Source organism: Triturus cristatus, chromosome 7 (assembly GCF_964204655.1).
Source record: "Triturus cristatus chromosome 7, aTriCri1.1, whole genome shotgun sequence".
In the NCBI taxonomy this organism is placed as follows: domain Eukaryota; kingdom Metazoa; phylum Chordata; class Amphibia; order Caudata; family Salamandridae; genus Triturus; species Triturus cristatus.
The window spans coordinates 80,579,001-80,605,941 of NC_140590.1; positions in this window are offsets into that span (position 1 = coordinate 80,579,001).

Genomic DNA, 26,941 nt, shown 5'->3' on the forward strand with positions numbered 1-26,941 from the left:
ACAGAGAAAAGACAGAGAATCTCAATCTATAGATGTGGCCAAATTAAGAATGGTTTTGGAAGAATTAATAGTAGGGACTATCCCCACAGAAAAATTAAAATCCTATCAAGATTAAGAATTACTCTTTTTGTGCAAAAGTATAACTTGGAGAGCAAAGAATCTACATGAAAGACTAGAGGAAGTAGCAAATGAAATGGGTATATACATTGAAAAGGTAAAGACTTTACAAAAACCACATCGAGTAGATTTTACTGAGAAGGATATTAAAAATTTGAATACCACAGGACGGATAATCCAGATTAAAGACATAATCCTTTTGTTGAGAAAATGGGGAGATGTGGATAAATGGAGAAGTAGGTGGTTTAAAAAGTGAGATGATGCCTCAGAGAAAAGGTTTGCAGCTTTCCCCGTAAGAGAAAAGGAAAAGATAGTGACAGAATGCCCTATGAGAAATTCCAGGAGGAGGATATGTACATGTTCCTTGGACTAGGCAAGATATTTTGTCATTTACCAATGATTTCCCTCGACTACGCGAGAAGCCAGTCGAGTGGTATAGACAAGTGGACAGATTTGTAAAATTATCAAAAGTTTTGAGGATTGATTTTTGACATAATAGTACCAGCAGATTTATGGACAGAGTGCAAAATAGTGATAGACTGGCCTACAAAAAAATACCCTAGAGATCCAAAGACAGGTGCCCCTGATCCAGAGGTGATGAAAAAATATGAACAGGTAATCGCCTTTTTGAAAAACAAAGTACCTCCCAAAGAGACTGATTGGGTAAAAATAGACCGAACTCATCAAGAAGCTAAGGAGTCAGTGCATGCATACTACGAAAGGTTAATTCTTGCCTTTAAGCAATTTAGTGGTGACGAAAATTCGAGTGAAAAGGATTTGTCATTTTGTATACAGATTTGTAAATGGACTACGCCCTGAAATTAGTGAAATGATTAAGCAGCATACAGTGAATTGGCAAAACAAGAAAATAGATGAAGTATTGAGACATGCAAAGTATTTTAGTGATGAAATTGAGGCTTAGCAGTGTAAATTAAAAGAAAAGGCATTGTGGGCACAAGTATAGGTGGCAGAAAGACAGGAAGCACAATTGATTGAACAAAGAAATGGTACAGGACCAAAACCTAGATTTAATACTGGAAAAAGAAAAGGACAGTTCAATATTGAGGAAGCCAAAAAGAAATGGCCATGTCATAATTGCGGAAGAATAGGGCACTGGAAATCTGAGTGTAAATTTCCCCCGAATACTAATGGTGATAATGCATCATTGAATCCGCAGGTGCACAAAGAGGTGAGTGGTCAACCCCAGTGACAGCAGCAGGTTGTTACCCAACAGAATTAGGTGCCAAAACCGCCTATTCCACAGAGCGTAATTTCACAGAAATACAATAATGAGACAGGATTCTACAACGAAGAACAGGCAACTAAGATGCCGCGCGCTAGCGCTGTTTCGCAGTATTGGCTACAACGCGATGAGAGTGAGTCAGAAGAAGGTTATTGACGGTGCCGAAGGGAGGAAGAAGAGTGTGTACTTGGCGCAACTCTAGAAGTAGACCAGACAGGCCCTTTTGTGGATGGAAAGGTAAATGATGAAAATATTACTTTTCTAGTAGATACTGGTGCTACTCGATCAACTGTTAGGTAAGCTGATGTTAAGAATCTTCCTCTCTCGGATAAAACAATCCAAGTGGTTGGAGTATCCAACAGACAAATCAAAACGTATCTCACAGAACCAGTAAAAGTCTATATAGGGAAATTTTCTGAAATGCACCACTTTGTTGTGTGCGATTCAAGTCCTGTAAACCTATTAGGACGAGACCTGTTGTGCAAAATGAATTGCACTATATTTTGTACCCCTGATGGTATAGCACTTGACACCACTGATGAAGACGTACTGTATAAAATGACTATGGCTAATATGGAAACTGAGATTACTGAAGCATATGCTGTATTTAACCCTGACAAACTACCAAAAGAATTGAAACAGACAGCGAAAGCAGAAGTTTGGGATTTTACAGGAGAGGATGTAGGATTGATGAGAAATGTGGATCTAGTAAAAGTAACAGTGAAGGAAGGAATAAGCTACCCAAATGTTCCTCAATATAAATTGACAACAGAGATAATTGAAGGAGTTACCCCTATAATTGAGAAAATTATTAAACAAGGAATTTGGATAGAAATAATGAGTAGTCCATGTAATTCACCAATTATGGGACTGAAAAAGCCTAACGGGAAGTTCAGGATAGTGCAGGATTTGAGTAAGATAAACAAAATTGTAGTGTCGTGCTGTCCTATTGTACCGAATCCATCTGTGATGGTACACAGTAATTGACTTATGTCACACTTTCTTTTCCATCCCGTTGCACCATGATAGCCAGCAACTTTTTGCATTCCGTTTTGGCGAACGTATTTTGGCTTGGTGCCGCATCCCACAGGGGTATACAGAAAGCCCCTCGATATTTAATCAGATATTGAAAAAGTCTTTGGAAAATTTAGAAATGCCCGAGAATTCAGTGCTAGTTCAATATATCAATGACCTGCTTGTGGCATCGAAAACTCGAGAAGCCTGTGTAATGGACACCATAGCATTGTTAAATCATTTGGCAGATGGAGGACTTAAAGTGTCGCCATCGAAATTGCAATTTTGTCAGAAATAAGTACAATATTTGGGTCACAAAATTGAAAAGGGATTGAGGAAAATAACAACAGACAGAATCCGGATAATAAAAGGAATGAGAGCCCCAATGACGCAAAGAGAAGTGAGGATGTTTCTTGGAATGGATGGATATTGTCGGCAGTGGATAAGTAACTTTTCCCTGATCGCAAAACCTTTGGTACGTCTGACGAGAAGTGATGTGAGAGATCCCATTGACTTAGATAGGGAAGAACTCGCAGCATTTAAGAAATTGAGAGACAGTTTGTGTGAAGCGCCAGCGTTAGGAATGCCTGATTATGAGAAGGAGTTCGAGTTGTACTGTAGTGAGAGGAATGGATGTGCACTCTCTGTATTGATACAGAAACATGGAAAATTGAGAAGACCAATTGCATATTTCTCAGCTATGCTAGATCCTGTAGCTGTAGCCTTGCCAGGTTGTTTGAAAGCAGTAGCTGCCATTTGTAAGAGTCTGGAACAGAGGGAGGGAATTGTGATGGGACATCCGGTACGAGTGTATGTACCTCATGATGTGGCAATCCTTTTAACAAGGAATCGCACTCAATTCATGACACATAGTCGGCTGACTAAGTATGAGAAAGTCATATTAGGTGCAACGAATGTGAGCCTTGCGAGATGCTTGAATGTGAATCCTTCAACGCTATTGCCTGATGCTGAAAATTTTGAAGTCAGGGATGAAGTGGATCACGATTGTTTGGATGTATTGGATTTCTGTACCAAACCACGTCCTGATATAAACGATGTACCCTTGTCTGAGAGTGACTTTGTGATGTTTGTAGATGGATCATGTTTGAGAACAGACGAAGGAAATCTGAGTGCAGCATATGCAGTGTGCGCAGTTGCAGCAGTAATGGAAGCATCTTACCTGAAGGGAGTGAAATCAGCTCAGGTTGCTGAACTGATAGCTTTAACAAGAGCATGCAAGATTGGAAAGAATGTGAGAGTGACTGTAAAAAATGATAGTATGGTTTTGGTGTTGTGCATGATTTTGGCCAGATATGGCTGCAGAGAGGATTTCTGACTTCAAGTGGAACTCCTATAAAGAATGCTGAAGTGGTTGGGAAGTTGCTTGAGGCGATACAGCTGCCAAAGCAATTGGCTGTTGTGAAGTGTGCTGCTCATGTGCAAACCGCTGATTACATCGCGGTAGGAAATAAATATGCCAATGATGTGGCCCAATATTGGGCTAGAAATCAGAACTCAGTGAACAGGGCTAAAGAGAGGGAAATGAATTATTTACCTCTAATGTTTACTAACATTGTGGGTACCTGGGAAGAAGTGAGGCAATTGCAGGAAGAGGCAGGAGATGAGGAAATGAGACAGTGGGTAAAAGCAGGATGTGCACCCAGCGAAACAGACCATGTGTGGGTTTATCGAGATGGAATACCAGTCATGCCTGATAGCATGATATCTGCCATGGCACGGATGTATCATGGACAGGGACACATAGGGAGGGACGCGATGATACGGTCCTTCAAGCAAACGTGGTACAATGCAAAATTTAGACTTGTAGCTGAGAGTCTTTGTCAAAGATACCTTATATGTCAGCAGTTCAATCCTGGAAGAACAACAGTAGTGAGTCTAGGAACGATAGGTCGAGAAGGAGGAGCTTTCACCAGAATGCAGATTGATTTCATTGAAATGCCGCCTTGTAATAGGTTGAGGTATGTTCTAGTAATGGTCTGCTTGTTTTCTAGATGGGTAAAAGCATATCCCACAAGAAGGAGTGATGAAATGACTGTAGCAAAACTGCTCTTGAGGGAATTCATCCCTAGATTCGGGTTCCCAGTTACAATTGAATCAGATAGAGGAAAGCATTTCCATATTGAGATCATGAAATTGATTTGTGAAGCATTGAATGTACAACAGAAACTACATTGTGCCTATCACCCAGAGGCTTCTGGTATGGTGGAACAAATGAATGGCACTATTAAAAACCGATTGGGAAAAATGTGTTTGGCCACAGGTTTGAAATGGCCTGATGTCTTGCCGCGGGTACTCATGACTATTAGAGCAATTCCAGATAGAACAACGGGTTTGAGTCCACATGAAATAATCATGGGAAGAGCAATGCGCCATGTATTCATACCAGTCAACAAGCTGTTGCCTATATCTGATGACTTGGTGTTGGATTACTGTAAGGGGCTGGCTGACGCAGTTCATTCTGTGTTTCATCAGTTTGGAGCGGATGCTACCACCCTTGAAAAGAAGCAAGCTCATGATCTGAGCCCAGGAGACTGGGTGAGAATCAAAGTACACAGAAGAAGAAACTGTCTGGTCCCACGTTGGGGAAAACCCCGACAAGTGATTTTGACTACAACCACAGCTGTGAAGTGTGCTGGGGTCAAGAACTGGATTCATGCTAGTCACACACTGAGAATACCAAATCCAGTGGATAATCAAGAACGAGAATATTATGATGAGTCAGAAAGTAGCTCTGAATCGGATACTGAGGAAGTAAGAACAAGAGAAAATCTTGAAAGGGGTGAGTCAGAACCAAGTTTGACCGTTGCCCCAGAAAATATTCTCTTGAGAAGAAGATTACAGATTTCTGATATCAGCTCTGACTCAGAGAGTGAACAAACACCGGTATGCTCGGGAAAAGAGAAAAGCAGTGAAGAGACAATCAAAGGAGTTATTGATAAGGAAGTTCCTGATGAAAAACTGTGAGAAATTCCACCTAGAGTAACAAAAATAGATGAACAGTTACTAGATACAGAAAGTGAGGGAAAGATCCTTGCGGAAGACCCCCGAGGAGCTGTAGGGAATTCTAACATCCAGTTAGAAGAAGGGACAGTTAGTCAGCAGGAAGATATTGTGCAAGAAACACGAGGAGGGACAGAAGTAGGGAAAATAAAAGAAGTGGTGGAAAGAGGAATAACTGAAAGCAAAAAGCAAGTTGAAACAGAATCAGAGGAAAGTGATGAGGAAGTACCAGAAGGTCGAGTCCTGAGAACAAGAGCATGGAGAGCTGAAAAGAATGATAAAGGAAATAAATCGAAAAAACCAGCAATAGATGAAATCTGGCCTAATAAGATAAAGAGATTAAGATATCGACTGACACGAGTGAATTCACCAAGAGCAGAGCAGGTGAATGAAGCATCAAGTCAAGATAAGTTGAAAAATGAGAAAATAACAACAGCAGAGGAAAACAAAAGAACGAGAAAGCCCAACCAGAAGTATAAGTCGCCAGAATGGTCTTATGTGACCCCGCCTGAAATAAAAGAAGAGGCGGACAGCCAAGAAAATCCAGAGGTGACTGTACCGGAAGTGGTTGAGGAAGACGAAGAATCGGAAATCCTGAAAGTTATCTTGTCCGATATTAGAGAAGAAATGGATGTTCAGGAAGTTCTGTATCAAGATTACGAGAGAAAAGTGAAAAATTATCAAATGCTAATCTAAACAAGACAAAACTACTGCTAATGGAAAGAAAATAGAATACTGGAAAAGACATAACAGATAGAACCAAGTAGGTGCTTAGAGCCTTGGGTTAGACAAAACTAGTTGTGAAGTAGAAGATGCTAAGTCAAAAGACACTGATCATTTTGTGAAAATGGCAAACACAGAAAGTAGAAAAGCTAAATGTGTATTTTTAAAGAGATGGCTTAAAATGTGTTGTTGTTGTACAGGATTACTAATGCTTCTATGGAGTGTGTTAGCATTACTGATTTCATTTAAAGTCACAATAGATACAATAGAAGGACATAGTGAAAATAAAACTAATATAGAGAAGGTTCAGAAAGTATATCCAACTAGAATAGATAGAAACTATCTACATAAAGACTGGTTTATAAATGATTTCTCTAACAATATGTTTTCAAAACTTTTGTACGAATATGTAAAGACAATGGATGTGAGGGATTGCTACGTTTGTATGCAGTTACCTGCATCTGTATCGGAGGGAGTGACCTATCATCACCTCCCAGTAACATATGGAATAACATGTAGTATAATAGCTAGTCTGTTTTACCAAATAGGGAAGTTAGAATACTATTTTTCAGATGTAGATAACGTAGTTTCACAAGTACGTGCAATTAACAAATTAAATAAAGTAAAGCCTGCAAAGGTCTTAGGTGATTTTTTCTTAGAAACTAAGGAATTAACATTAGAATATATATTTAGGAATAATTTGACTTGCAGTTTAAAGAAAGAAGAAAAGACGTTCTTAGATATGGTTGAAGAAAGGAGATTGAAAATGCAAAAGAAAGCATCTGAGAGAAAAGAGGAAAAGACAGTCTGGGATGTCGAAATGGAAAAACACTTGAAGGGAGAAGCTAGTCCAACTATGGCTTTAGATTGGCCCCAGAAAGGGAAGTTGTGTATTAGAAGGAATCAAACTGCATATGATAATTACTTTGTAGGTAGCAGTGAGTGCCATGATCCATACCGAATCATGGGTGGATGGGGATTTAAAGGAAGAAATGATCCAGTTTTTCCTGGGTTATATTTTATCTGCGGGAACAAGGCATATTATCGTTTGCCAGACCATTGGTATGGCACATGTTATGTAGGTCTGGTCTTTCCAAAGATGTTTCACATGGGAAGAGGAGAAGATGGTGTACATAAGTTAGGTAGTCTATTAGCTCGTAGGAAAAGAGAATCTTGGTCAGAAATTGTAGGAGACATTTTTGAAGCATTGATACCAGCAGTGGGAATATCTCTGAATGCACACAAAATTAGAAAACTATCAACAGTAGTGGATCGCTTGTCAACAAGCACCGCTGGAGGATTTTTATTGGTAAATACTGAAATGGTTGCCATGCGTGCTATGGTGATGCAAAATCGACTTGCCCTTGATATATTATTGGCAAAAGAGGGTGGAGTCTGTGGAATGCTGAAAGTTCAACATTGTTGCACTTACATTCCCGACGAAAGAAAAGATCTAAAAAATGTATATCAAAAATATAACTGAATTGCATGAGGAAATTACACTACTGGAGGTTGAAAGTGTTTGGGAAAAGATTGGGAAGAAACTTACTTCTATTAAAGATTTCCTAATAATATTAGGTAGTACCTTTATAGGTAGAATCTTATTTCCATTAACCTGTGTGATTTTTATAGTATTAATTCTAAGATTAGTTTGTTTGTGTCATAAAAGAAAGAAAATACAGAAAAAGTTAAAAAGAGAAAATTTGAAAAGAATGCAGAATAAGAGACAAGAGAGGGAATTTGAAGAAGTAGAATTAGAAGAGATGAAAGAAAGCATGTATAAAACAGCTGGAAGAGAAGAAATTGGGGAAACAGAATGTAAATTAACTAAAATAATTCATTTCACTTTCTTGACAATCTGATACAAAATTTTAATGGTGTGGTGATAAAATCACCAAAGGGAGGATTGATGGAGCGGGTAGTACAATCTTTTGTATACCTCTCCCATTCTGCGTGAAAATACTAATTGAATAATCTACTGATTATAATATTATTAAATGAATTTGCATGAATACTAAACCAACACTACTAATATCAAATTACACTTCGGATTGCATAATGCATGGCTAAATAACCTTTATGACTAAAAACCGTACGCATACTAAGAGTAGTATATGTAATAAATAGAATACTGCATGATATATGTTGCTTTGTGATGTCTTTGTAATGTTGCCCAAGAGGAGGACCAAAAGGGTGAATATAAATGCTTTAAATGGTGCTATACACTAGATAAATACAAACACATAGAGGGATTAGTAAGGGGTTAACATTAGATTTATTATTTCTATGCATTAATTACTCTTTTGTGTTTGTTTTGCTTAAGTTGGCGTTTGGGCCTAAATCCCAAAATGGCCACCGACACGACACGACGAAGTGGCCACTATCCCATGAGGCATGGAGTGAAGTGCGCAGGAGCGACAAAGTCTTCTAGATCTTCTTACTCTCTTCTTGAGTAAGATAAACAAAATTGTAGTGTCGTGCTGTCCTATTGTACTGAATCCATCTGTGATGGTACACAGTAATTGACTTATGTCACACTTTCTTTTCCATCCCGTTGCACCATGATAGCCAGCAACTTTTTGCGTTCCGTTTTGGCGAACGTATTTTGGCTTGGTGCCGCATCCCACAGGGGTATACAGAAAGCCCCTCGATATTTAATCAGATATTGAAAAAGTCTTTGGAAAATTTGGAAATGCCCGAGAATTCAGTGCTAGTTCAATATATCAATGACCTGCTTGTGGCATCGAAAACTCGAGAAGCCTGTGTAATGGACACCATAGCATTGTTAAATCATTTGGCAGATGGAGGACTTAAAGTGTCGCCATCGAAATTGCAATTTTGTCAGAAATAAGTACAATATTTGGGTCACAAAATTGAAAAGGGATTGAGGAAAATAACAACAGACAGAATCCGGATAATAAAAGGAATGAGAGCCCCAATGACGCAAAGAGAAGTGAGGATGTTTCTTGGAATGGATGGATATTGTCGGCAGTGGATAAGTAACTTTTCCCTGATCGCAAAACCTTTGGTACGTCTGACGAGAAGTGATGTGAGAGATCCCATTGACTTAGATAGGGAAGAACTTGCAGCATTTAAGAAATTGAGAGACAGTTTGTGTGAAGCGCCAGCGTTAGGAATGCCTGATTATGAGAAGGAGTTCGAGTTGTACTGTAGTGAGAGGAATGGATGTGCACTCTCTGTATTGATACAGAAACATGGAAAATTGAGAAGACCAATTGCATATTTCTCAGCTATGCTAGATCCTGTAGCTGTAGCCTTGCCAGGTTGTTTGAAAGCAGTAGCTGTCATTTGTAAGAGTCTGGAACAGAGGGAGGGAATTGTGATGGGACATCCGGTACGAGTGTATGTACCTCATGATGTGGCAATCCTTTTAACAAGGAATCGCACTCAATTCATGACACATAGTCGGCTGACTAAGTATGAGAAAGTCATATTAGGTGCAACGAATGTGAGCCTTGCGAGATGCTTGAATGTGAATCCTTCAACGCTACTGCCTGATGCTGAAAATTTTGAAGTCAGGGATGAAGTGGATCACGATTGTTTGGATGTATTGGATTTCTGTACCAAACCACGTCCTGATATAAACGATGTACCCTTGTCTGAGAGTGACTTTGTGATGTTTGTAGATGGATCATGTTTGAGAACAGACGAAGGAAATCTGAGTGCAGCATATGCAGTGTGCGCAGTTGCAGCAGTAATGGAAGCATCTTACCTGAAGGGAGTGAAATCAGCTCAGGTTGCTGAACTGATAGCTTTAACAAGAGCATGCAAGATTGGAAAGAATGTGAGAGTGACTGTAAAAAATGATAGTATGGTTTTGGTGTTGTGCATGATTTTGGCCAGATATGGCTGCAGAGAGGATTTCTGACTTCAAGTGGAACTCCTATAAAGAATGCTGAAGTGGTTGGGAAGTTGCTTGAGGCGATACAGCTGCCAAAGCAGTTGGCTGTTGTGAAGTGTGCTGCTCATAAGCAAACCGCTGATTACATCGCGGTAGGAAATAAATATGCCAATGATGTGGCCCAATATTGGGCTAGAAATCAGAACTCAGTGAACAGGGCTAAAGAGAGGGAAATTAATTATTTACCTCTAATGTTTACTAACATTGTGGGTACCTGGGAAGAAGTGAGGCAATTGCAGGAAGAGGCAGGGGATGAGGAAATGAGACAGTGGGTAAAAGCAGGATGTGCACCCAGCGAAACAGACCATGTGTGGGTTTATCGAGATGGAATACCAGTCATGCCTGATAGCATGATATCTGCCATGGCACGGATGTATCATGGACAGGGACACATAGGGAGGGACGCGATGATACGGTCCTTCAAGCAAACGTGGTACAATGCAAAATTTAGACTTGTAGCTGAGAGTCTTTGTCAAAGATACCTTATATGTCAGCAGTTCAATCCTGGAAGAAAAACAGTAGTGAGTCTAGGAACGATAGGTCGAGAAGGAGGAGCTTTCACCAGAATGCAGATTGATTTCATTGAAATGCCGCCTTGTAATAGGTTGAGGTATGTTCTAGTAATGGTCTGCTTGTTTTCTAGATGGGTAGAAGCATATCCCACAAGAAGGAGTGATGAAATGACTGTAGCAAAACTGCTCTTGAGGGAATTCATCCCTAGATTCGGGTTCCCAGTTACAATTGAATCAGATAGAGGAAAGCATTTCCATATTGATATCATGAAATTGATTTGTGAAGCATTGAATGTACAACAGAAACTACATTGTGCCTATCACCCAGAGGCTTCTGGTATGGTGGAACAAATGAATGGCACTATTAAAAACCGATTGGGAAAAATGTGTTTGGCCACAGGTTTGAAATGGCCTGATGTCTTGCCGCGGGTACTCATGACTATTAGAGCAATTCCAGATAGAACAACGGGTTTGAGTCCACATGAAATAATCATGGGAAGAGCAATGCGCCATGTATTCATACCAGTCAACAAGCTGTTGCCTATATCTGATGACTTGGTGTTGGATTACTGTAAGGGGCTGGCTGACGCAGTTCATTCTGTGTTTCATCAGTTTGGAGCGGATGCCACCACCCTTGAAAAGAAGCAAGCTCATGATCTGAGCCCAGGAGACTGGGTGAGAATCAAAGTACACAGAAGAAGAAACTGTCTGGTCCCACGTTGGGGAAAACCCCGACAAGTGATTTTGACTACAACCACAGCTGTGAAGTGTGCTGGGGTCAAGAATTGGATTCATGCTAGTCACACACTGAGAATACCAAATCCAGTGGATAATCAAGAACGAGAATATTATGATGAGTCAGAAAGTAGCTCTGAATCGGATACTGAGGAAGTAAGAACAAGAGAAAATCTTGAAAGGGGGGAGTCAGAACCAAGTTTGACCGTTGCCCCAGAAAATATTCTCTTGAGAAGAAGATTACAGATTTCTGATACCAGCTCTGACTCAGAGAGTGAACAAACACCGGTATGCTCGGGAAAAGAGAAAAGCAGTGAAGAGACAATCAAAGGAGTTATTGATAAGGAAGTTCCTGATGAAAAACTGTGAGAAATTCCACCTAGAGTAACAAAAATAGATGAACAGTTACTAGATACAGAAAGTGAGGGAAAGATCCTTGCGGAAGACCCCCGAGGAGCTGTAGGGAATTCTAACATCCAGTTAGAAGAAGGGACAGTTAGTCAGCAGGAAGATATTGTGCAAGAAACACGAGGAGGGACAGAAGTAGGGAAAATAAAAGAAGTGGTGGAAAGAGGAATAACTGAAAGCAAAAAGCAAGTTGAAACAGAATCAGAGGAAAGTGATGAGGAAGTACCAGAAGGTCGAGTCCTGAGAAAAAGAGCATGGAGAGCTGAAAAGAATGATAAAGGAAATAAATCGAAAAAACCAGCAATAGATGAAATCTGGCCTAATAAGATAAAGAGATTAAGATATCGACTGACACGAGTGAATTCACCAAGAGCAGAGCAGGTGAATGAAGCATCAAGTCAAGATAAGTTGAAAAATGAGAAAATAACAACAGCAGAGGAAAACAAAAGAACGAGAAAGCCCAACCAGAAGTATAAGTCGCCAGAATGGTCTTATGTGACCCCGCCTGAAATAAAAGAAGAGGCGGACAGCCAAGAAAATCCAGAGGTGACTGTACCGGAAGTGGTTGAGGAAGACGAAGAATCGGAAATCCTGAAAGTTATCTTGTCCGATATTAGAGAAGAAATGGATGTTCAGGAAGTTCTGTATCAAGATTACGAAAGAAAAGTGAAAAATTATCAAATGCTAATCTAAACAAGACAAAAGTACTGCTAATGGAAAGAAAATAGAATATTGGAAAAGACATAACAGATAGAACCAAGTAGGTGCTTAGAGCCTTGGGTTAGACAAAACTAGTTGTGAAGTAGAAGATGCTAAGTCAAAAGACACTGATCATTTTGTGAAAATGGCAAACACAGAAAGTAGAAAAGCTAAATGTGTATTTTTAAAGAGATGGCTTAAAATGTGTTGTTGTTGTACAGGATTACTAATGCTTCTATGGAGTGTGTTAGCATTACTGATTTCATTTAAAGTCACAATAGATACAATAGAAGGACATAGTGAAAATAAAACTAATATAGAGAAGGTTCAGAAAGTATATCCAACTAGAATAGATAGAAACTATCTACATAAAGACTGGTTTATAAATGATTTCTCTAACAATATGTTTTCAAAACTTTTGTACGAATATGTAAAGACAATGGATGTGAGGGATTGCTACGTTTGTATGCAGTTACCTGCATCTGTATCGTAGGGAGTGACCTATCATCACCTCCCAGTAACATATGGAATAACATGTAGTATAATAGCTAGTCTGTTTTATCAAATAGGGAAGTTAGAATACTATTTTTCAGATGTAGATAACGTAGTTTCACAAGTACGTGCAATTAACAAATTAAATAAAGTAAAGCCTGCAAAGGTCTTAGGTGATTTTTTCTTAGAAACTAAGGAATTAACATTAGAATATATATTTAGGAATAATTTGACTTGCAGTTTAAAGAAAGAAGAAAAGACGTTCTTAGATATGGTTGAAGAAAGGAGATTGAAAATGCAAAAGAAAGCATCTGAGAGAAAAGAGGAAAAGACAGTCTGGGATGTCGAAATGGAAAAACACTTGAAGGGAGAAGCTAGTCCAACTATGGCTTTAGATTGGCCCCAGAAAGGGAAGTTGTGTATTAGAAGGAATCAAACTGCATATGATAATTACTTTGTAGGTAGCAGTGAGTGCCATGATCCATACCGAATCATGGGTGGATGGGGATTTAAAGGAAGAAATGATCCAGTTTTTCCTGGGTTATATTTTATCTGCGGGAACAAGGCATATTATCGTTTGCCAGACCATTGGTATGGCACATGTTATGTAGGTCTGGTCTTTCCAAAGATGTTTCACATGGGAAGAGGAGAAGATGGTGTACATAAGTTAGGTAGTCTATTAGCTCGTAGGAAAAGAGAATCTTGGTCAGAAATTGTAGGAAACATTTTTGAAGCATTGATACCAGCAGTGGGAATATCTCTGAATGCACACAAAATTAGAAAACTATCAACAGTAGTGGATCGCTTGTCAACAAGCACCGCTGGAGGATTTTTATTGGTAAATACTGAAATGGTTGCCATGCGTGCTATGGTGATGCAAAATCGACTTGCCCTTGATATATTATTGGCAAAAGAGAGTGGAGTCTGTGGAATGCTGAAAGTTCAACATTGTTGCACTTACATTCCCGACGAAAGAAAAGATCTAAAAAATGTATATCAAAAATATAACTGAATTGCATGAGGAAATTACACTACTGGAGGTTGAAAGTGTTTGGGAAAAGATTGGGAAGAAACTTACTTCTATTAAAGATTTCCTAATAATATTAGGTAGTACCTTTATAGGTAGAATCTTATTTCCATTAACCTGTGTGATTTTTATAGTATTAATTCTAAGATTAGTTTGTTTGTGTCATAAAAGAAAGAAAATACAGAAAAAGTTAAAAAGAGAAAATTTGAAAAGAATGCAGAATAAGAGACAAGAGAGGGAATTTGAAGAAGTAGAATTAGAAGAGATGAAAGAACGCATGTATAAAACAGCTGGAAGAGAAGAAATTGGGGAAACAGAATGTAAATTAACTAAAATAATTCATTTCACTTTCTTGACAATCTGATACAAAATTTTAATGGTGTGGTGATAAAATCACCAAAGGGAGGATTGATGGAGCGGGTAGTACAACCTTTTGTATACCTCTCCCATTCTGCGTGAAAATACTAATTGAATAATCTACTGATTATAATATTATTAAATGAATTTGCATGAATACTAAACCAACACTACTAATATCAAATTACACTTCGGATTGCATAATGCATGGCTAAATAACCTTTATGACTAAAAACCGTTCGCATACTAACAGTAGTATATGTAATAAATAGAATACTGCATGATATATGTTGCTTTGTGATGTCTTTGTAATGTTGCCCAAGAGGAGGACCAAAAGGGTGAATATAAATGCTTTAAATGTTGCTATACACTAGATAAATACAAACACATAGAGGGATTAGTAAGGGGTTAACATTAGATTTATTATTTCTACGCATTAATTACTCTTTTGTGTTTGTTTTGCTTAAGTTGGCGTTTGGGCCTAAATCCCAAAATGGCCACCGACACGACGAAGTGGCCACTATCCCATGAGGCATGGAGTGAAGTGCGCAGGAGCGACAAAGTCTTCTAGATCTCGTCGTGAACCCTGATCTTCGTGTTCTCAAACAAGGTCACTGTGGGATGACAGCCAAGACGAAAGGCAATGGACTTCCACAACAAACCAGAACGGACCGACATTAATTGGACGTGTGACAACACCCCTTGAACTGTACCAATATTCCAAAAAGACTCTATCGGACGATCGCAACCAGTCAATCATGACCGTACTATAACTTATGAAATGTATCTTATTGCTCTGATTTTATTCTAAAAAAACACGGTAGAAAAGAGAAGCTCTCAATCGATCGCTCTTTCCGATGACGACGACGGTGACGCTACGCGAACTCTACTACTTAGGGCGACTGCTGCGTTTTCCTGAATCCTAGATGGTCCAGACGCTGCCCAATTACCTGATGACTGCGAACTTTTCCTAATTCTATGGGCACTGACAGATGCTTGCACGTCTCTGGTCTTAACCGATTCTTTGAGACTGTAGCGTGCTGAGCAAAGGACTCTGAACTTTAAACGAATGACGACAGATCTGTGTATGCAGACCTAATGATTTAGAGGACTTCAGATAGCCAGATTAGGTCAATATGATGTTCTGCGATTTACTTGAAATTTGATATAAACTTTTCAATGCAAACCTAACTTTTTGAGAAATTTTAGAGAAACAGATATTGATTAACAAGAATTGAGTTTGTGGTTTATTAAGAAAGGTAAGATCTAAATCTTGAAATGTGTTTTATCTGGTTCTAGATCACCATCAACCAATCCAACTATTTGGTCCATTGGCCACGTGGGAGGAGTGCCTTGATGTTCAGGATTGAGATCTGTAGGTGGAAGGGGTATTGATGTATATTTTGTAAATTAACTTTTCTTTCCCTATAAGTTACATGGTGTTCCCCCACATGTCGAGCGCTTGAACCGCTCATCCGTCCATCTGCGAGCAGACCTGTGAAAGGTTAGTTTGAGTATTGGTGTAATGGGCTCCACCAATGACTGCATGTGAGAATGAGTTAGTGTGACGTTGGGTCTGTGACGTAGAGAGGATACCGGTACGGGTTTTGCTTTCACCGTTACCAAGGTTTTTGCGCTCCATCAAAACTTACAAATATTCTCTAAAAATCGTGACAACGATAAAAACGGAATTACTTGCCTGTTTTAGATAGAGGTCCCAGTGCTGAACCTAGGAGTCCAGCACTGGATTACAAAAGTAACGTGAACATACTTTACCTGTAAATTGAATTTCCTTCCATAGGATAACATTGGTAATTCCAACTGAAAAAGTTTCCAAGTGTCAACTTTTAAAATACAATAATATTCCTTAAAAATCACCACTGTAACCAAAACGCTTTTACTTAACCCGTTTACAGCTCATGTCCCGGGACTGAATCTAGGATCCAGTCCTGTGGTTAGAAAAGTAATCTACAAGGTAACTAATTGCATTTAACCAGAAATTCCCATTGAGCTCAATGTTGCATTGTGTTTGAAATTGTGTTGCCTATTGCAACAAACTGTAACTATTGCATTCAAAAAGTCTATTGCCTATTTAACTAAAGTCACTCATACTGAGAAAATATATTTTGATACCTTGTTGGTTCTAAAATAAAACAACTATATCTTTTGATACAAAACAATTGGCCTAGAGTTCAGTTCTTGAGTGTGTGAGACCATATGCTGACTGAGTGTGTACAACAAATGCTTTACACTGTCCTCTGAACTGGCTTACTGCTCGACCAAGCTACCACTTTAGAGAGTAAGGTTATATCTAACTTTAACCTCTGCCAAACCTCTGGGGACTGGGGACTGTATACACACTGTACCTTACTTTGGTCCGGTATATGGGGAGCCACTTTCCTACACCATCCCCTCCCTTCACCACTGTGTAAACGCGCCCTGTGTCCGTTTTAATTTGGGAGATTGAATCCTGAGTGTCCCTAGGATCCTAGTAGCCCACTAGGGACCTCCAGAAAGCGCCACAGAGCTGCGTTGCAGAGAGGTGTAAAAAGGGGCACGGCCTGGGCCACCTCTCTGAAACACAGCGCAGTGGCGCTTACTAGAAGCACCTGGTGGGCTAGTTAGCCCCCAGGGGCCATCCGGATTGAAAGGGAATTATTTCCCCAACTTAAAATGCACCACAGGGCGTGTTTTCACACGTCACCTCAGGCCCCATCCCCTCCCTTCACCACTGTGTAAACGCTAACCCCGGGCGTAGCACTACGCTTCGCCCACGTAGTGTACGTAGCGCTGCCTGCTTCGCACTTTCCGAAGTAGGCGAAGCAGGGCAGCGCTACGCACACGCCGAGGGCGAAGCGTAGCTGCTTGCCACCCGCCACCCACCTCCCGCCCGCCCTTCTTTTAAATATATGAGCAATGAAAAATAAAGTAAAGTAAGTCGACTTACCCGTAAGCGCGGCGTCTCCGGGGCTCCCTCTTTCAGTTTCTAATTTCTTCTGGCAAATGCGCATGCGCGGACACCCGCGCATGCGCATTTCTCGCGAGAAATGCGCATGCGCGGGCGTCCGCGCATGCGCATTTGCCAGAAGAAATTAGAAACTGAAAGAGGGAGCCCCGGAGACGCCGCGCTTACGGGTAAGTCGACTTACTTTTACTTTATTTTTCATTGCTTATAATATTTAAAAGAATGGCGGGTGGGAGGTGGGTGGCACGTAGTGGGGCTACGCGAAGCGCGTAGTGTGCGTAGATTTGGGCACACTACGTGCTGCTTCACGTAGCCCCACTACGCCCACTACGCCCACCCTTAGTAAACGCACCCTGTGTCCGTTTTAAGTTGGGAGATAAAGTCCCCTTGAATCCTGAGTGTCCCTTGGGTCCAACTAGCAAACTAGCCCACTAGGTGCCTCCAGTAAGCGCCACAGAGCTGCATTGCAGAGAGATTTAAAAAGTGGCACGGCCTGGGCCACCTCTCTGAAACACAGAGCTGTGGCGCTTACTGGAAGCACCTGGTGGGCTAGTTAGCCCCCAGGGGCCCTCAGGATTGAAGGGGAATTATTTCCCCAACATAAAACGTGCCACAGGGCGTGTTTTCACACGTCACCTCAGGCCCCATCCCCTCCCTTCACAACTGTATAAACGCACCCTGTGGCCATTTTAAGTTGGGAGATAAAGTCCCCTTGAATCTTGAGTGTCCCTTGGGTCCAACTAGCAAACTAGTCCACTAGGTACCTCCAGTAAGCGCCACAGAGCTGCGTTGCAGAGAGGTGTAAAAAGGGGCACGGCCTGGGCCACCTCTCTGAAACACAGCGCTGTGGCGCTTACTGGAAGTACCTGGTGGACTAGTTGGCCCCCTGGGGCTTTCAGGATTGAAGGGGAATTATTTCCCCAACTTAAAACGCGCCACAGGGCGTATTTTCACACGTCACCTCAGGCCCCATCCCTTCCCTTCACCACTGTGTAAACGTGCCCTGTGGCCATTCTAAGTTGGGAGATTAAGTCCCCTTGAATCCTAAGGGTCCCTAGGGTCAAACTAGCCCACTAGGTACCTCCAGTAAGCACCACAGAGCTGCGTTGCAGAGAGGTGTAAAAAGAGGCGTGGTCTCTGAACACCTGTCTGCAACGCAGCTCCCTGGCGCATACTGAAGATACCTGGTGGGCTACTTGGCCCTCTGGGACCCTCAATATTGAAGGGGCATTACAGTAATACAAACACGACCCACAAGGACCCCAAGGACCAAAAAAAACATTTAAAAAAAAAAAATCGGCGAGATGCGCGGAGGATCCGCGGATCCGGCCGCAAAAATAAAAAAAACATTCTATGTTATTATTTAGACCCCGGGTGGGTCAAGTCCAGGGGGCATGTTAAAAAAGAATTGCGGGGGCCCAGGGGGACCCCCGCAGCCCAGGCAACTGCCACTCCCCAGGGCTTTTCAGAAATATTTGCAGGGGTGCATGCAGCCCCCCCACAGCCCCAGGGACCACTACCCCCGGGGCTTCGGTTTAAATCTGTGGGGGGCCATGGAGGCCCCCCAAGCCCCAGGGACCGCCACCCCACTTATTAATTAATTAGCGGGGGCATACGGCCCCCCCGCTGCCCCGGGGACCACCACCCCCTGGGGCTTTTTAATAAAAAATAAATACACCTGTGTGTGGGGGCTTCAGCCCCCCCACACGTTCCGGGGACCGCCATCTCCCCGGGGCACCAAAAAATTCAAATTTGGGGGTCCATTACTGACCACCACCCACCGGGGCTTTGCATTAAGTGGAAGGGGGGCCACGTGGCCCCCCCTCCTGGAGCCAGTGATGGCCCTGGGGAATGCCACCCCGAGGGCCGGCTCCTGTAGTGTCCTGGGGTGCCCTTCCCCGGGGCACTGTTGTTTGCAATGAAAGGGCAGGAGCCTCGCGGCTCCCGCCCTGTCATTGCAAACTGCTTTGCTTCATTGAAGCAAGAGCAGGGAAACCTGCTCTCACTTCAATGAAGCAAAGCAAATTGCTTTTCCACAAGGGGAGCTGCATGTTAGCAGCTCCCCATGTGGAAAAGCAAAGCAGGCTCCCGCAGGAGGCGGGGAGCTGGCAGGGACTGTGGGGCCATGGGGCTCCCCCCACGGTCCCCAAAGGAGAGGGCCAGCCCCGGAAGATGGGGTCCCCAGGGCTTGAAGTGACGTGGGAGGGGAGCCACGCGGACCCCCTCCCCTGTGTATTTAAAAAAAAAGGAGAGGCCAGGCCCTGGGGGAAGTGGTCCCTGGGGCCATATTTGGCCTGAGGAGGGGGGCCACACAGCCCCCCTCACATAAAAAAAGGATGGCCAGGCCCCAAGGGATGGGGTCCCCAGGGCCAGAAGTGGCCCGGGAGGGGCGGCCACGCGGCTCCCCTCACACAAAACAATTTATAAATAAAGGCGGGCCCCGAGGGATGGGGTCCCCGGGGCAAATAGAGACCTTAGTAGGGGGGCCATGCAGGCCTCACTTCCTATAAAAAAACAATATGTGTGCCCATGCCCCAGGGGATGGGGTCCCCGGGCCGTAATTGGCCACGGGAGGGGGGCCCACGCAGCTGCCCTCCCATTTAATTTTTTTGTTTTTAAGTCGGCCAGGCCCTGGGGGATGGGGTCCCCAGGGAACAAAAAAGGCAAGAGAAGGGGGGCCACACAGCCCTCCTTCTTAAAAAAACTAAAATGTAAAAAAGCCGGCATTGTGGCTAGGCCCCGCCCCCTCCCTCAACACTCAGCAAACGCACCCCCTATCGCGTTTAAAGTTGGGGAATTAATTCCCCTTGAATACTGAGGGACCCTGGGGGCCAACTATTCCATCAGGAAGCTCCAGTATGCGCCAAGGAGCTGCTTGCAGAGAGGTGTTCAGAGGCCACGCCCCTTTTTACACCTCTCTGCAACACAGCTCTGTGGCGCTTACTGGAGGCACCTAGTGGGCTAGTTGGACCCCAGGGACCCTCAGAATTCAAGGGGACTTAATCCCCCAACTTAAAACGCACCACGGGGCGCCTTAGCACAGTGGTGAAGGGAGGGAGTGGGGCCTGAGGTGACATGTGTGCAAACACGCCCAGTGGCACGTTTTAAGTTGGGGAATTAATTCCTCTTCAATCCTGAGGGACCCTGGGGGCCACCTAGCCCACCAGGTACCTCCAGTAAGCGCCACAGAGCTGCGTTGCAGAGAGGTGTAAAAAGGGGCATGGCCTCTGAACACCTCTCTGCAACTCAGCTCCCTGGCGCATAATGGAGGTACCTGGTGGGCTAGTTGACCCCAGGGACCCTCAGTATTCATGGGGAATTAATCCCCCAACTTAAAACGCACCACGGGGCGCGTTTGCACAGTGGTGAAGGGAGGGGGCTGGGCCTGAGGTGATATGTGTGCAAACACGCCCTGTGGCGTGTTTTCAGTTGGGGAATTAATTCCTCTTCAATCCTGAGGGTCCCTGGGGGCCAACTTGCCCACCAGGTACCTCCACTAAGTGCCACAGAGCTGTGTTGCAGAGAGGTGGCCCAGGCCATGCCCCTTGTTACACCTCTCTGCAACACAGCTCTGTGGCGCTTACTGGAGGTACCTGGTGGGCTAGTTGGACCCGCCGGACCCACAGGATTCAAGGGGACTTAATCCCCCAACTTAAAATGTGCCACAGGGCGTGTTTCCACAGTGGTGAAGGGAGGGGGCGGAGCCTGAGGTGATGTGTGCAATCACGCCCTGTGGCGCATTTTAAGTTGGAGAATTAATTCCTCTTCAATCCTGAGGGCCCCTGGGGGCCAACTAGCCCACCAGGTACCTCCAGTAAGTGCCAGATGCCTGTATTGCAGAGATGTGGTCCAGATCACGCCCCTTGTTACACCTCTCTGCAACACAGCTCTGTGGCGCTTACTGAAGGTACCTGGTTCGCTAGTTGGACCCCAGGGACCATCAGGATTCAAGGGAAATTAATCTCCCAACTTAAAACGGCCACAGGGTGTGTTTGCACAAATGTCACCTCAGGCCCACCCCTCCCTTCACCACTGTGCAAACGTGCCCCATAGCGCATTTCAAGATGTAGTTTTAATCCCCCTGCCCTATTATGTATTAGGGCCTTACAGAGGAGGTCATGCTAATCATAGGGATACCCCAACGCATAGTGTTCCCTAGTGTATGTAGGTGTTTGCACTGTATTCTAAGTGCCTTTTAGCATAGCACTGGCTCTAGGCCTGGTTAGTCAGAGTCAGTTACCACCAGTACCCATCTGAAAAAGTTGTGGGCACAGGATGATTTTGCAACAAGGCCTCTTTCTGCTCCTCTGTTGGTTCTTTCTGCACAAGTCTTGCTTCTTCCTGCACTTTTCTTCATCTTTGTGGACTTCTGTTGCTTCTTTCTGCATTTCTTTTGCTTCTTTCTGTGCGTTTTGACTTCTTTCTTCACATGTCCTACTTCTGTAGGCATAGTTAGAAACAAGCATTTGAAAAACCTTTGAAATTCACTGAAAAAACCATAGGTGTCAGGCACGTTATAGTTAGAAATTAGAATTTAAAAAACCTTTGAAATTCACTGAAAAAATCATAAGTTTCAGGCACGTTATATTTAGAAATTAGCATTTAAAAAACCTTAGAAATTCACTGAAAAAACCATAGGTTTTAGGGAAAGTTATACTTAGTTGGACATTGCACTCGTACAAAACCCGTGAAATTTCCCCGTTATAGTTAGTTCAGCTAACTATAACTCGCGCCCCCGCAATGCACTGCTGATGACGTCACATATTACATCACTCATGACATGGTCAGTGACATCATAAATGTCATCAGTGATGTCATTTGAGATGTCATCCGTGATGTCATCAGTGATGTCACTGACCATGTCATGAATGATGTAATATGTGACATCGTCAGTAGTGCATTGCGGGCGCGCGAGTTATAGTTAGCAGAACTAACTATAATGGAGGAATTTCTATGGTTTTGTACGAGTGAAATGGCCAGCTAACTATAACACCCCTGAAACCTATGTTTTTTTCTGTGAATTTCTAAGGTTTTCTAAATGCTAATTTCTAACTATAACGTCTCTGAAACCTATTTTTTTTTTCAGTGAATTTCAAAGGTTTTTTAAATGCTAATTTTTAAGTGTGATAGTAGTTATACCTATTTTTTGTACTGCTTTTCTACAGTTTTTAACTGTTTATTTATAAATATTTTATTAATTAAATAACATTATATATTTTTCTGAAAATTGCACAAAATACAAAAAAATTAAAACTGAAATATTGATTAATTTTCTTGTTTTCATTTTTTATTTTAATATATTTATATTGTTTTCTTTATAAAATAAAATTGAGTTGCGCACTCAAAGCGTACACATCACGATGGGTACGCGCATTCTAGCCGCCATTTTAGAAAAGTCATGAAGGATCCGCATATGGTGTGCGACGGCTGCGTGTTTTTCAGTTGCATCATATACATTTAATATCATGTGATGTGCGCGATTGGTATGCGACCAGTCCATGACTCCTGATCCTGCGCATTCGCGACACATGCGCATTATGTATGAGATGTTTGCGCGGTTGCAGGTCCCGCGTGACATCATATATGTCCTGGGGCGCACTGGGTGCGCGACTCAAGCAAAAACAATGTATGTTCCAAAATGATATGTATTTGTCTTTAATATACATATTAGGGCAAGAGATTATGGAAGATATTCATAAAAATAATATATTTGTACTTATAATAAACTTATATTATTTTTAAATATATTTTTGCGAAGTTGGGTGCGTGCATCGTGAGTGCAGAAAACCAGGTCAGCAGAGCTGCTGTAGAGCCAGAGAACCAGGTCAGCAGAGCTGCTCTAGAGCCTAAGAACTAGGGGGCATATTATTAAGACAGGCGATAACATTATCGCCGCTTTAGCGGCAGAAAACTGCCGCTAAAACGGCGATAATGGGCTTGATAATATGCTCTATGGAATTCCAATTGAAGCTCAGGTTAGATGTCCTTCACATCTATCATGGGCTTCAATTGGAATTCCATAGAGCATATTATCAAGCCCATTATCGCCGCTTTAGCCGCAGTTTTCTGCCGCTAAAGCAGAGATAATTTTATCGCCTGTCTTGATAATATGCCCCTAGGTCAGCAGAACTGCTCTAGAGCCAGGGAACCAGGTCAGCAGAGCTGCTGTAGAGCCAGAGAATCAGCTTAGCAGAGCTGCTCTAGAGCCAGAGAAACAAGTCAGCAGAGCTGCTTTAGAGCCAGAGAACCAGGTTAGCAGAGCTGCTCTAGAGCCATAGAACCAAGTCAGCAGAGCTGCTTTAGAGCCATAGAACCAGGTCAGCAGAGCTGCTTTAGAGCCAGAGAACCAGGTCAGCAGAGCTGTGGTAGAGCCAGAGAAACCAGGTCAGTAGAGCTACTTTAGAGGGAGAGAACCAGGTCAGCAGAGCTGCTCTAGAGGGAGAGAACCAGGTCAGCAGAGCTGCTCTAGAGCCAGAGAACCATGTCAGCAGAACTGCTGTAGAGCCAGAGAAACCAGGTCAGCAGAGCTGCTTTAGAGAGAGAGAACCAGGTCAGCAGAGCTGCTTTAGAGCCAGAGAACCAGGCCAGCAGAGCTGCTCTAGCTGCAACTGACTGACTGACACTGACTGACTGACACTGACTGATTGACACTGACTGTCACTGATTGACTGGCACTGACTGACACTGATCGGCTGACACTGATTGACTCACACTGACTGACTGACACTGACTGACTGACTGACACTGATTGACTGACACTGACTGACTGACACTGACACTGATTGACTGACACTGACTGACACTGATTGACTGACACTGACTGACAGACTGACACTGACTGACACTGACTGACTACTCTCTACTACTCTACTACTCACTCTCTACTACTCTCTACTACTCTCTCTCTACTACTTACTCTCTACTACTCTCTACTACTCACTCTCTACTACTCTACTACTCTCTACTACTCACTCTCTACTATTCACTCTCTACTACTCACTCGCTACTACTCTCTACTACTCACTCTCAACTACTCACTCTCTACTACTCACACTCTACTACTCTCTACCACTCACTCTCTACTACTACTCTCTCTACTACTCACTCTACTACTTTCCACTACTCTCTGCCACTCACTCTCTACTACTCTACTACTCACTCTCTACTACTCTCTCTCTACTACTCACTCTCTATTACTCTGTACTACTCACTCTCTACTACTCACTCTCTACTACTATCTCTCTACTACTCTCTACTACTTATCTCTACTATTCACTCTCTACTACTCACTCTCTACTTCTCTCTACTACTCACTCTACTACTCTCTACTACTCACTCTCTACTACTCCACTACTCACTCTCTACTACTCTCTCTCTACTACTCACTCTACTACGCACTCTCTATTCCTCACGCTCTACTACTCTACTACTCTCTACTACTCTCTCTACTACTCACTCTCTACTATTCTATACTACTCACTCTACTACTCTCTCCTACTCTCTACCACTCACTCTCCACTACTGTACTACTCACTCTCTACTACTCTCTCTCTACTACTCACTCTCTACTACTCACTCTACTACTCTCTACTACTCACTCTCTACTCCTCTCTACGACTCACTCTGTACTACTTACTCTCTACTACTTGCTCTCAACTACTCTCTACTACTCACTCTACTACTCACTCTCTACTACTCGACTACTCTCTCTTACTCTCTCTACTTCTCATTCTCTACTACTCTCTCTACTACTCACTCTCTGCTACTCTCTACTACTCACTCTCTACTACACACTCTCTACTACTTGCTCTCTACTACTCGCTCTTTACTACTCTCTAGTACTCACTCTACTACTCATTCTCTACTACTCTCTACTACTCACTCTACTACTCACTCTCTACTTCTCACTCTCTACTACTCTCTCTACTACTCACTCTCTACTACTCACACTCTACTACTCTCTACCACTCACTCTCTACTACTACTCTCTCTACTACTCACTCTACTACTCTCTACTATTCGCTCTCTACTACTCACTCTCTACTACTCACTCTACTACTTTCTACTACTCTCTGCCACTCACTCTCTAGTACTCTACTACTCACTCTCTACTACTCTCTACTACTCTCTTTGCTACTCACTCTCCATTACTCTGTACTACTCACTCTCTACTACTCACTCGCTACTACTCTCTACCACTCATTCTCTACTACTCACTCTCTACAACTATCTCTCTACTACTCTCTACTACTACTCTCTACTATTCACTCTCTACTACTCACTCTCTACTTCTCTCTACTACTCACTCTACTACTCTCTACTACTCTCTACTACTCACTCTCTACTACTCTACTACTCACTCTCTACTACTCTCTCTCTACTACTCACTCTACTACTCACTCTCTACTACTTACTCTCTACTACTCACTCTCCACTACTCACTCTCTACTACTCACTCTCTATTACTCTACTACTCTATACTACTCTCTCTACTACTCACTCTCTATTCCTCACTCTCTACTACTCTACTACTCTCTACTACTCTCTCTACTACTCACTCTCTACTATTCTATACTACTCACTCTACTACTCTCTCCTACTCTCTACCACTCACTCTCCACTACTGTACTACTCACTCTCTACTACTCTCTCTCTACTACTCACTCTCTACTACTCACTCTACTACTCTCTACTACTCACTCTCTACTCCTCTCTACTACTCACTCTGTGCTACGTACTCTCTACTACATGCTCTCAACTACTCTACTACTCTCTCTTACTCTCTCTACTTCTCACTCTCTACTACTCTCTCTACTACTCACTCTCTGCTACTCTCTACTACTCACTCTCTACTACAAACTCTCTACTACTTGCTCTCTACTACTAGCTCTTTACTACTCTCTAGTACTCACTCTACTACTCACTCTCTACTACTCTCTACTCCTCTCTACTACTCACTCTGTACTACTTACTCTCTATTACTTGTTCTCAACTACTCTCTACTACTCACTCTACTACTCACTCTCTACTACTCTACTACTCTCTCTTACGCTCTCTACTTCTCACTCTCTACTACTCTCTCTACTACTCACTCTCTGCCACTCTCTACTACTCACTCTCTACTACACACTCTCTACTACTTGCTCTCTACTACTCGCTCTTTACTACTCTCTAGTACTCACTCTACTTCTCACTCTCCACTACTCTCTACTACTGACTCTCTACTACTACTCTCTCTACTACTCACTCTACTACTCTCTACTATTCACTCTCTACTATTCACTCTCTACTACTCTCTACTACTCACTCTACTACTTTCTACTACTCTCTGCCACTCACCCTCTACTACTCTACTCCTCACTCTCTACTACTCTCTCTCTGCTACTCACTCTCTATTACTCTGTACTACTCACTCTCTACTACTCACTCGCTACTACTCTCTACTACTCACTCTCTACTACTCACTCTCTACTACTATCTCTCTACTACTCTCTACTACTACTCTCTACTATTCACTCTCTACTACTCACTCTCTACTTCTCTCTACTACTCACTCTACTACTCTCTACTACTCTCTACTACTCACTCTCTACTGCTCTACTACTCACTCTCTACTACTCTCTCTCTACTACTCACCCTACTACTCACTCTCTACTACTTACTCTCTACTACTCGCTCTTTACTACTCACTCTCTACTACTCACTC